Source organism: Calliopsis andreniformis, unplaced genomic scaffold (genome assembly GCF_051401765.1).
Source record: "Calliopsis andreniformis isolate RMS-2024a unplaced genomic scaffold, iyCalAndr_principal scaffold0017, whole genome shotgun sequence".
Lineage (NCBI taxonomy): Eukaryota > Metazoa > Arthropoda > Insecta > Hymenoptera > Andrenidae > Calliopsis > Calliopsis andreniformis.
The window spans coordinates 106,869-119,633 of record NW_027480429.1 but is presented as its reverse complement, the minus strand read 5'-3'; positions in this window follow the sequence as shown (position 1 = coordinate 119,633).

Below are 12,765 nucleotides of genomic sequence, written 5' to 3'. Positions count from 1 at the left end.
CCACCAGATCGAATAGCTACGGCCTTAGAAGACAACGCCAGAAGCATAAAATACAATATAGATACAACAGTCTTCCATTGTATAAAACGAGTAATTGCAATCAGTGTGAAAGTTACGGTCATTTCTACGTTCCGTGCAACCTAGGCTTCACTCTAGGGAGTTGCTCCACCAGATCGAATAGTTAGGTCCTTAGAAGTCAACGCCAGAAGCATAAAATACGATATAAATACAACAGCATTTCCACCGTATTAAATGAATAATTGCAAACAGTGTGAAAGTAGAGGTCATTTCTACGTTCCGAGCAACCTAGGCTTCACTCTAGGGCGGTGCTCCAACATATCGAGTAGCTACGGCCTTAGAAGTCTACGACTGAAGCATAAAATACAATAAAAATACAACAGCCTTTTCATCGTATAACAGGAATAGTTGCAACAAGTGTGAAAGTGATGGTCATTTCTACGTTCCGGGCAACCCAGGCTTCACTCTAGGGCGTTGTTCCACTAGATCGAAAAGTAAGGGCCTAAGAAGTCAACGCCAGAAGCATAAAACACAATATAAATATAAAAGTTTTTCCATCGTATAAAACGAATAATAGCAACCAGTGTGAAAGTTCTGGTCATTTCTACGTTCCGGGCAACCTAGGCTTCACTCTAGGGCGTTGCTCCACCAGATCGAATAGTTTGGGCCTTAGAAGTCAACGGCCGAAGCATAAAATACAATAAAAATACCACAGTCTTTCCATCATATAACCGGAATAATTGCAACCAGTTTGAAAGTGATGGTCATTTCTACGTTCCGGACAACCTCGGCTTCACTCTAGGGCGTTGCTCCACCAGATCGAATAGCTAGTGCCTTAGAAGGCAACGCCAGAAGCATAAATTACAATAAAAATGAAACAGTTTTTCCAACGTATAGCATGAATAATTGCAACCGGTGTGAATGTTATGGTCATTTCTACGTTCCGGGCAACCTAGGCTTGACTGTAGGGTGTCGCTCCACCAGATCGAATAGGTAGGTCCATAGAAGTCAACGCCCGAAGCATAAAATACATTAAATATACAAGAGCTTTTCCATCGTATAACAGGAATAGTTGCAACCAGTGTGAAAGTGATGGTCATTTCTACGATCCGGGCAACCCAGGCTTGACTCTAGGGCGTTGCACCACCAGATCGAATAGTTAGGGCCTTAGAAGTCAACGCCAGAAGCATGAAATACAATATAAATGCAACAGTTTTACCATCGTATAAAACGAATAATTGCTACCGGTGTGAAGGTTATGGTCATTTCTACGTTCCGGGCAACCTTGGTTTCACTCTATGGCGTTGCTCCACCAGATCGCATAGCTAGGAACTTAGAATTCAACGCCATAAGAATAAAATACAATATAAGTACAACAGTTTCTCCATCGTATAAAATGAATAATTGGAAACATTGTGAAAGTAATGGTCATTTCTACGTTCCAGGCAACCTAGGCATCACTCTAGGGCGTTACTCCACCACATCTAATAGCTACGGCCTTAGAAGTCAAAGCTAGAAGCATAAAATACAATAAAAATGCAACAGTTTTTCCATCGTATAAAACGAATAATAGCAACCAGTGTGAAAGTTCTGGTCATTTCTACGTTCCGGGCAACCTAGGCTTCACTCTAGGGCGTTGCTCCACCAGATCGAATAGTTAGGGCCTTAGAAGTCAACGCCCGAAGCGTAAAATACAAAATAAATAGAACAGTTTTTCCATTGTATAAAACGAATAATTGCTACCAGTGTGAATGTTATGTCCATTTCTACGTTACTGACAACCTAGGCTTCACTGTAGGGTGTTGCTCCACCAAATCGAATAGGTATGGACTTAGAATTCAACGCCCGAAGCATAAAATACAATAAAAATACAACAGTTTTTCCATCGTATAAGAAGAATAATTGCAACCAGTGTGATAGTAATGGTCATTTCTACGTTCTGGGCAACCTAGGCTTCACCCTAGGGCGCTGCTCCACCAGATCGAATAGCTACGGCCTTAGAAGACAACGCCAGAAGCATAAAATACAATATAGATACAACAGTCTTCCATTGTATAAAACGAGTAATTGCAATCAGTGTGAAAGTTACGGTCATTTCTACGTTCCGTGCAACCTAGGCTTCACTCTAGGGAGTTGCTCCACCAGATCGAATAGTTAGGTTCTTAGAAGTCAACGCCAGAAGCATAAAATACGATATAAATACAACAGCATTTCCACCGTATTAAATGAATAATTGCAAACAGTGTGAAAGTAGAGGTCATTTCTACGTTCCGAGCAACCTAGGCTTCACTCTAGGGCGGTGCTCCAACATATCGAGTAGCTACGGCCTTAGAAGTCTACGACTGAAGCATAAAATACAATAAAAATACAACAGCCTTTTCATCGTATAACAGGAATAATTGCAACAAGCGTGATAGTAATGATCATTTCGTCGTTTCGGGCATCCTAGACTTATCTCTGAGGCATTGCTCCACCAGATCGAATAGCTAGGGCCTAAGAAGTCAACGCCAAAAGCATAAAATACAATATAAATACAACAGCTTTGCCATCGTATAAAATGAATAATTGCAAACAGTGCGAAAGATATGGACATTTCTACGTTCCGGGCTACCTAGGCTTCACTCTATGGCGTTCTTCCACCACATCGAATAGCAACGGCCTCAGAGGTCAACGCCAGAAGCATAAAATACAATATAAATATAACAGTTTTTCCATCGTATAAAACGAATAATAGCAACCAGTGTGAAAGTTGTGGTCATTTCTACGTTCCGGGCAACCTAGGCTTCACTCTAGGGCGTTGTTCCACCAGATCAAACAGTTAGGGCCTTAGAAGTCAACGCCCGAAGCATAAAACACAAAATATATAGAACGGTTTTTCCATTCTATAAAACGAATAATTGCTACCAGTGTAAAAGTTATGGTCATTGCTACGTTCCGCACAACCTAGGTTTCACTCCAGGGCGTTGCTCCACCAGATCGAATAGTTACGGCCTAAGAAGTCAACGCCAGAAGCATAAAATACGATAAAGATGCAACAGTTTTTCCATCGTACAAAACGAATAATTGCAACCAGTGTGAAAGTTATGGTCATTTCTACATTCCGAGCAACTTAGGCTTCACTCTAGGGCGTTGGCCCACCAGATGGAATAGTCAGGGCATAAGAAGTCAACACCAGAAGCATAAAATACGATATAAATACAACAGCTTTTCCATCGTATTAAACGAATGATTTCAACCAGTGTGAATGTTATTGTCATTTCTACATTCCGAGCAACCTAGGCTTCACTCTAGGGCGTTGATCCAACAGATTGAATAGTTAGGGCCTTAGAAGTCAACGCCCGAAGCATAAAATACAATATAAATACAACAGTTTTTCCATCATATAACAGGAATAATTGCAACCAGATTGAAAGAGATGGTCATTTCTACGTTCCGGGCAACCTAGGCTTCACTCTACGGTGTTGTTCCACCAGATCGAATAGTTAGGGCCTAAGAAGTCAACGCCAGAAGCATAAGATACAATATAAATATAACAGTTCTTCCATCGTATAGAACGAAAAATAGCAACCAGTGTGTAAGTTATGGTCATTTCTACGTTCCTGTTAACCTAGGCTTCACTCTAGGGCGTTGCTCAACCAGATCCAACAGTTAGGGCCTTAGAAGTCAACGCCCGAAGCATAAAATACAAAATAAATAGAACAGTTATTCCATTGTATAAAACGAATAATTGCAACCAGTATGAAAGTTGTGGTCATTTCTACTTTCCGGGCAAACTAGGCAACACCCTAGGGCGTTGGTCCAACAGATTGAATAGTTAGGGCCTTAGAAGTCAATGCCCGTAGCTAAAAATGCAATAAAAATACAACAGTCTTTCCATCATATAACCGGAATAATTGCAACCAGTTTGAAAGTGATGGTCATTTCTACGTTCCGGACAACCTCGGCTTCACTCTAGGGCGTTGCTCCACCAGATCGAATAGCTAGTGCCTTAGAAGGCAACGCCAGAAGCATAAATTACAATAAAAATGAAACAGTTTTTCCAACGTATAGCATGAATAATTGCAACCGGTGTGAATGTTATGGTCATTTCTACGTTCCGGGCAACCTAGGCTTGACTGTAGGGTGTCGCTCCACCAGATCGAATAGGTAGGTCCATAGAAGTCAACGCCCGAAGCATAAAATACATTAAATATACAAGAGCTTTTCCATCGTATAACAGGAATAGTTGCAACCAGTGTGAAAGTGATGGTCATTTCTACGATCCGGGCAACCCAGGCTTGACTCTAGGGCGTTGCACCACCAGATCGAATAGTTAGGGCCTTAGAAGTCAACGCCAGAAGCATGAAATACAATATAAATGCAACAGTTTTTCCATCGTATAAAACGAATAACTGCTACCGGTGTGAAGGTTATGGTCATTTCTACGTTCCGGGCAACCTTGGTTTCACTCTATGGCGTTGCTCCACCAGATCGCATAGCTAGGGACTTAGAATTCAACGCCATAAGAATAAAATACAATATAAGTACAACAGTTTCTCCATCGTATAAAATGAATAATTGGAAACATTGTGAAAGTAATGGTCATTTCTACGTTCCAGGCAACCTAGGCATCACTCTAGGGCGTTACTCCACCACATCTAATAGCTACGGCCTTAGAAGTCAAAGCTAGAAGCATAAAATACAATAAAAATGCAACAGTTTTTCCATCGTATAAAACGAATAATAGCAACCAGTGTGAAAGTTCTGGTCATTTCTACGTTCCGGGCAACCTAGGCTTCACTCTAGGGCGTTGCTCCACCAGATCGAATAGTTAGGGCCTTAGAAGTCAACGCCCGAAGCGTAAAATACAAAATAAATAGAACAGTTTTTCCATTGTATAAAACGAATAATTGCTACCAGTGTGAATGTTATGTCCATTTCTACGTTACTGACAACCTAGGCTTCACTGTAGGGTGTTGCTCCACCAAATCGAATAGGTATGGACTTAGAATTCAACGCCCGAAGCATAAAATACAATAAAAATACAACAGTTTTTCCACCGTATAAGAGGAATAATTGCAACCAGTGTGAAGGTAATGGTCATTTCTACGTTCCGGGCAACCTAGGCTTCACTCTAGGGCGTTGCTCCACCAGATCGAATAGCTATGGACTTAGAATTCAACGCCAGAAGCATAAAATACGATAAAAATACAACAGTTTTTCCATCGTATAAGAAAAATAATTGCAACCAGTGTGATAGTAATGGTCATTTCTACGTTCTGGGCAACCTAGGCTTCACCCTAGGGCGCTGCTCCACCAGATCGAATAGCTACGGCCTTAGAAGACAACGCCAGAAGCATAAAATACAATATAGATACAACAGTCTTCCATTGTATAAAACGAGTAATTGCAATCAGTGTAAATGTTACGGTCATTTCTACGTTCCGTGCAACCTAGGCTTCACTCTAGGGAGTTGCTCCACCAGATCGAATAGTTAGGTCCTTAGAAGTCAACGCCAGAAGCATAAAATACGATATAAATACAACAGCATTTCCACCGTATTAAATGAATAATTGCAAACAGTGTGAAAGTAGAGGTCATTTCTACGTTCCGAGCAACCTAGGCTTCACTCTAGGGCGGTGCTCCAACATATCGAGTAGCTACGGCCTCAGAGGTCAACGCCAGAAGCATAAAATACAATATAAATATAACAGTTTTTCCATCGTATAAAACGAATAATAGCAACCAGTGTGAAAGTTGTGGTCATTTCTACGTTCCGGGCAACCTAGGCTTCACTCTAGGGCGTTGTTCCACCAGATCAAACAGTTAGGGCCTTAGAAGTCAACGCCCGAAGCATAAAACACAAAATATATAGAACGGTTTTTCCATTCTATAAAACGAATAATTGCTACCAGTGTAAAAGTTATGGTCATTTCTACGTTCCGGGCAACCTATGCTTCACCCTAGGGCGTTGTTCCACCAGATCGAATAGTTAGGGCCTAAGAAGTGAACGCCAGAAGCATAAAATACAATATAAATACAACAGTCATTCCAACGTATAAAACGAATAATTGCAACCAGTATGAATCTTATGGTCATTTCTACGTTCCGGGCAACCTAGACTTCACTATATGGCGTTCTTCCACCACATCGAATAGCTGCGGCCTCAGAAGTCAACGCCTGAAGTATAAAATACAATAAAAATACAACGGTCTTTCCATCCTAGAACAGGAATGATTGCAACCCGTGTGAAAGTGATGGTCATTTCTACGTTCCAGGCAACCTAGGCTTCCCTCTATGGCGTTGATCTACAAGCTCGAATAGTTAGGGCCTAAGAAGGCAACGCCAGAAGCATAAAATACAATATAAATATAACAGTTTTTCCATCGTCTAAAACGAATAATAGCAACCAGTGTGAAAGTTATGGTCATTTCTACGTTCCGGGCAACATAGGCTTCACTCTAGGGCGTTGCTCCACCAGATCAAACAGTTAGGGCCTTAGAAGTCAACGCCCGAAGCATTAAATACAAAATAAATAGAACAGTTTTTCCTGTGTATAAAACGAATAATTGCTACCAGTGTGAAAGTTATGGTCATTGCTACGTTCCGCACAACCTAGGTTTCACTCCAGGGCGTTGCTCCACCAGATCGAATAGTTACGGCCTAAGAAGTCAACGCCAGAAGCATAAAATACGATAAAGATGCAACAGTTTTTCCATCGTACAAAACGAATAATTGCAACCAGTGTGAAAGTTATGGTCATTTCTACATTCCGAGCAACTTAGGCTTCACTCTAGGGCGTTGGTCCACCAGATGGAATAGTCAGGGCCTAAGAAGTCAACACCAGAAGCATAAAATACGATATAAATACAACAGCTTTTCCATCGTATTAAACGAATGATTTCAACCAGTGTGAATGTTATTGTCATTTCTACATTCCGAGCAACCTAGGCTTCACTCTAGGGCGTTGATCCAACAGATTGAATAGTTAGGGCCTTAGAAGTCAACGCCCGAAGCATAAAATACAATATAAATACAACAGTTTTTCCATCATATAACAGGAATAATTGCAACCAGATTGAAAGAGATGGTCATTTCTACGTTCCGGGCAACCTAGGCTTCACTCTACGGTGTTGTTCCACCAGATCGAATAGTTAGGGCCTCAGAAGTGAACGCAAGAAGCATAAAATACAATATACATATAACAGTTTTTCCATCGTATAAAACGAATAATAGCAACCAGTGTGAAAGTTATGGTCATTTCTACGTACCGGGCAACCTAGGCTTCACTCTACGGTGTTGTTCCACCAAATCGAATAGTTAGGGCCCAAGAAGTCAACAACCGAAGCATAAAATGCAGTAAAAATACAACAGTGTTTCCATCATATAACAGGAATAATTGCAACCAGTTTGAAAGTGATGGCCAATTCTACGTTCCGCGCAACCTAGGCTTCACTCCAGGGCGTTGCTCCACCAGATCGAATAGATACGTCCTACGAAGTCAACGCCAGAAGCATAAAATACGATATAAATACAACAGCTTTTCCATCGTATAAAACGAATAATTGCAACCAGTGTGTAAGTTATGGTCATTTCTACTTTCCGGGCAACCTAGGCTTCACCCTAGGGCGTTGTTCAACCAGACCGAACAGTTAGGGCCTAAGAAGTCAAAGCCAGAAGCATAAAAGACAATATAAATATAACAGTTCTTCCATCGTATAAAACGACTGATAGCAACTAGTGTGAAAGTTATGGTCATTTCTACGTTCCGGGCAACATAGGCTTCACTCTAAGGCGTTGCTCCACCAGATCAAACAGTTAGGGCCTTAGAAGTCAACGCCCGAAGCATAAAATACAAAATAAATAGAACAGTTTTTCCATTGTATAAAACGAATAATTGCTACCAGTGTAAAAGTTATGGTCATTTCTACGTTCCGGGCAACCTAGGCTTCACCCTAGGCGTTGTTCCACCTGATCGAATAGTTAGGGCCTAAGAAGTGAACGCCAGAAGCATAAAATACAATATAAATACAACAGTTTTTCCATTGTATAAAACGAATAATTGCTACCATTGTAAAAGTTATAGTCATTTCTACGTTCCGGGCAACCTAGGCTTCACCCTAGGGCGTTGTTCCACCTGATGGAATAGTGAGGGCCTAAGAAGTGAACGCCAGAAGAATAAAATACAATATAAATATAACAGTTTTTCCATCGTATAAAACGAATAATAGCAACCAGTGTGAAAGTTATGGTCATTTTTACGTTCCGGGCAACTTAGGTTTCACTCTAGGGCGTTGCTCCACCAGATCAAACAGTTAGGGCCTTAGAAGTCAACACCCGAAGCATAAAATACAAAATAAATAGAACAGTTTTTCCATTGTATAAAACGAATAATTGCTACCAGTGTAAAAGTTATGGTCATTTCTACATTCCGAGCGACATAGGCTTCTCTCTAGGGCGTTGCTCCACCAGATCGAATAGTTAGGTCCTTAGAAGTAAACGCCAGAAGCATAAAATACAATATAAATACAACAGCTTTTCCATCGTATAGAAGGAATAATTGCAAACAGTGTGAAAGTAATGGTCATTTCTACGTTCCGGGCAACCTAGGCTTCACTCTACGGTGTTGCTCCACAAGATCGAATAGTTAGGGCCTAAGAAGTGAACGACAGAAGCATAAAATACAATATAAATATAACAGTTTTTCTATCGTATAAAACGAATAATAGCAACCAGTGTGAAAGTTATGGTCATTTCTACGTTCCGCGCAACCTAGGCTTCACACTAGGGCGTTGGTCCACCAGATGGAATAGTTAGGGCCTAAGAAGTCAACGCCAGAAGCATAAAATACGATATAAATACAACAGCTTTTCCATCGTATAAAACGAATAATTGCATCCAGTGAGGAAGTTATGGTCATTTCTACGTTCCGGGCAACCTAGGCTTCACTCCAGGGCGTTGCTCGACCAGATCGAATAGCTAGGGCCTTAGAAGTCAACGCCCCAAGCATAAAATACAAAATAAATAGAACAGTTTTTCCATCGTATAAAACGAATAATTGCTACCAGTGTGAAAATTATGTTCATTTCTACTTTCCGGGCAACCTAGGCTTCACCCTAGGGCGTTGCTCCAACAGATTGAACAGGTAGGGCCTTAGAAGTCAATGCCCGAAGCATAAAATGCAATTAAAATACAACAGTTTTTCCATCGTATAAAACGAATAATTGCAAACAGAGTGAAAGTAATGGCCATTTCTACGTACCGTGCAACCTAGGCTCCACTCTAGGGCGTTGCTCCACCAAATCGAATAGCTAGGGCATAAGGAGTCAACGCCAGAAGCATAAAATGCAATAAAGATGCAAAAGTTTTTCCATCGTATAACAGGAATAACTGCAAACAGTGTGAAAGTACTGGTCATTTCTACGTTCCGGGTAACATAGGTTTCACCCTAGGGCGTTACTCCACCAGATGGGATAGCTAGGGACTTAGAATTCAACGCCATAAGAATAAAATACAATATAAGTACAACAGTTTTTCCATCGTATAAAATGAATAATTGCAACCAGTGTGAAAGTTATGGTCATTTCTACATTCCGAGCAACCTAGGCTTCACTCCAGGGCGATGCTCCACCTGATCGAATAGTTAGGGCCTTAGAAGTCAACGCCGGAAGCATAAAATACAATATAAATGTAACAGTTTTTCCATCGTATAAAACGAATAATTGCTACCAGTGTGAAAGTTATGGTCATTTCTACGTTCCGCGCAACCTGGGCTTTACCCTAGAGCGTTGTTCCACCAGATGGAATAGTTAGGGTTTGGAAGAAGTCAACGCCAGAAGCATAAAATACGATATAAATACAACAGCTTTGCCATCGTATAAAATGAATAATTGCAAACAGTGTGAAAGATATAGACATTTCTACGTTCCGGGCAACCTAGGCTTCACTCTATGGCGTTCTTCCACGACATCGAATAGCTACGACCTCAGAAGTCAACTCCTGAAGCATAAAATACGATATAAATACAACAGCTTTTCCATCGTATAAAAGGAGTAATTGCAAACAGTGTGAAAGTAATGGTCACTTCTACGTTCCGGGAAACCTAGGCTTCACTCTAGGGCGTCGCTCCACCAGATCGAATAGTAGGAGCCTGAGAAGTCAACGCCAGAAGCATAAAATACAATATAAATAAAACAGTTTTTCCATCGTATAAAACGAATAATTGCTACCAGTATGGAAGTGATGGTCATTTCTACGTTCCGGGCTACCTAGGCCTCACTCTAGGTCGTTGTTGCACCAGATCGAATTGTTAGGGCCTAACAAGTCAACGCCAGAAGCATAAGATACAATATAAATATAACAGTTTTTCCATCGTATAGAACGAATAATAGCAACCAGTGTGAAAGTTATGGTCATTTCTACGTTCCGGACAATCTAGGCTTCACTCTAGGGCGTTGCTCCACCAGATCAAACAGTTAGGGCCTTAGAAGTCAACGCCCGAAGCATAAAATACAAAATAAACAGAACAGTTTTTCCATTGTATAAAACGAATAATTGCTACCAGTGTGAAAGTTATGGTCATTTCTACGTTCCGGGCAACCTAGGCCTCACTCTAGGGTGTTGTTCCACCAGAATGAATAGTTAGGGCCTAAGAAATCAACGCCAGAAGCATAAAATACAATATAAATGCAACAGTTTTTCCATCGTATAAAACGAATAATTGCTACCGGTGTGAAAGTTATGGTCATTTCTACTTTCCGAGCAACCTAGGCTTCACCCTAGGGCGTTGCTCCAACAGATTGAATAGTTAGGGCCGTAGAAGTCAACGCCCGAACCATAAAATGCAAAAAAAATACAACAGTGTTACCATCATATAACAGGAATAATTGCAACCAGTTTGAAAGTGATGGCCAATTCTACGTTCCGGGCAACCTAGGCTTCACTCTATTGCGTTGCTCCACCAGATCGAATAGTTAGTGCCTTAGAAGTCAACGCCAGAAGCATAAAATACAATATAAATGCAACAGTTTTTCCATCGTATAAAACGAATAATTGCAACCAGTGTGAATGTTATGGCCATTTTTACATTCCGAGCAACCTAGGCTTCTCTCTAGGGCGTTGCTCCAACAGATTGAATAGTTAGGGCCTTAGAAGTCAACGCCGGAAGTATAAAATGCAATAAAAATGCATCAGTTTTTCCATCGTATAAAAGGATTAGTTGCAACCAGTTTGAAAGTGATGGTCACTTCTACGTTCCGGGCAGCCTAGGCTTTACTCTAGGGCATTGCTCCACCAGATCAAACAGCTAGGGCCTTAGAAGTCTACGCTCGAAGCATAAAATACAAAATAAATAGAACAGTTTTTCCATTGTATAAAACGTATAATTTCTACCGGTGTGAAAGTTATGGTCATTTCTACGTTCCGGGCAACCTAGGCTTCACCCTAGGTCGTTGTTCCACCAGATGGAATAGTTAGGGCCTTAGAAGTCAACGCCAGAAGCATAAAATACAATATAAATACAACAGTTTTTCCATCGTATAAAACGAATAATTGCTACCAGTATGTAAGTGATGGTCATTCCCACGCTCCGGGCAACCTAGGCCTCACTCTAGGGCGTTGTTCCTCCAGATTGAATAGTTAGGGCCTAAGAAATCAACGACAGAAGCATAAAATACAATATAAATATAACAGTTTTTCCATCGTGTAAAACGAATAATTTCAACCAGTGTGAATGTTATGGTCATTTCTACATTCCGAGCAACCTAGGCTTCACTCTAGGGCGTTGATCCACCGGATAGAATAGTGAGGGCCTTAGAAGTAAACGCCAGAAGCATTAAATTCAATAAAAATGCAACAGTTTTTCCATCGTATAACAGGAATAACTGCAAACAGTGTGAAAGTACTGGTCATTTCTACGTTCCGGGCAACCTAGGCTTCACCCTAGGGCGTTGCTCCAACAGATTGAATAGTTAGGGACTTAGAAGTCAACGCCGGAAGTATAAAATGCAATAAAAATTCATCAGTTTTTCCATCGTATAAAAGGATTAGTTGCAACCAGTTTGAAAGTGATGGTCACTTCTACGTTCCGGGCAACCTAGGCTTTACTCTAGGGCGTTGCTCCACCAGATCAAATAGCTAGGGCCTTAGAAGTCTACGCTCGAAGCATAAAATACAAAATAAATAGAACCGTTTTTCCATTGTATAAAACGTATAATTTCTACCGGTGTGAAAGTTATGGTCATTTCTACGTTCCGGGCAACCTAGGCTTCACCCTAGGTCGTTGTTCGACCAGATGGAATAGTTAGGGCCTTAGAAGTCAACGCCAGAAGCATAAAATACAATATAAATACAACAGCTTTTCCATCGTATAAAACGAATAATTGCTACCAGTGTGAAAGTTATGGTCATTTCTACGTTCCGCGCAATCTGGGCTTTACCCTAGGGCGTTGCTCCACCAGATGGAATAGTTAGGGCCTAAGAAGTCAACGCCAGAAGCATAAAATACGATATATATAAAACAGTTTTTCCATCGTATAAAACGAATAATTGCTACCAGTGTGAAAGTTATGGTCATTTCTACGTTCCGCGCAACCTGGGCTTTACCCTAGAGCGTTGTTCCACCAGATGGAATAGTTAGGGTTTGGAAGAAGTCAACGCCAGAAGCATAAAATACGATATAAATACAACAGCTTTGCCATCGTATAAAATGAATAATTGCAAACAGTGTGAAAGATATAGACATTTCTACGTTCCGGGCAACCTAGGCTT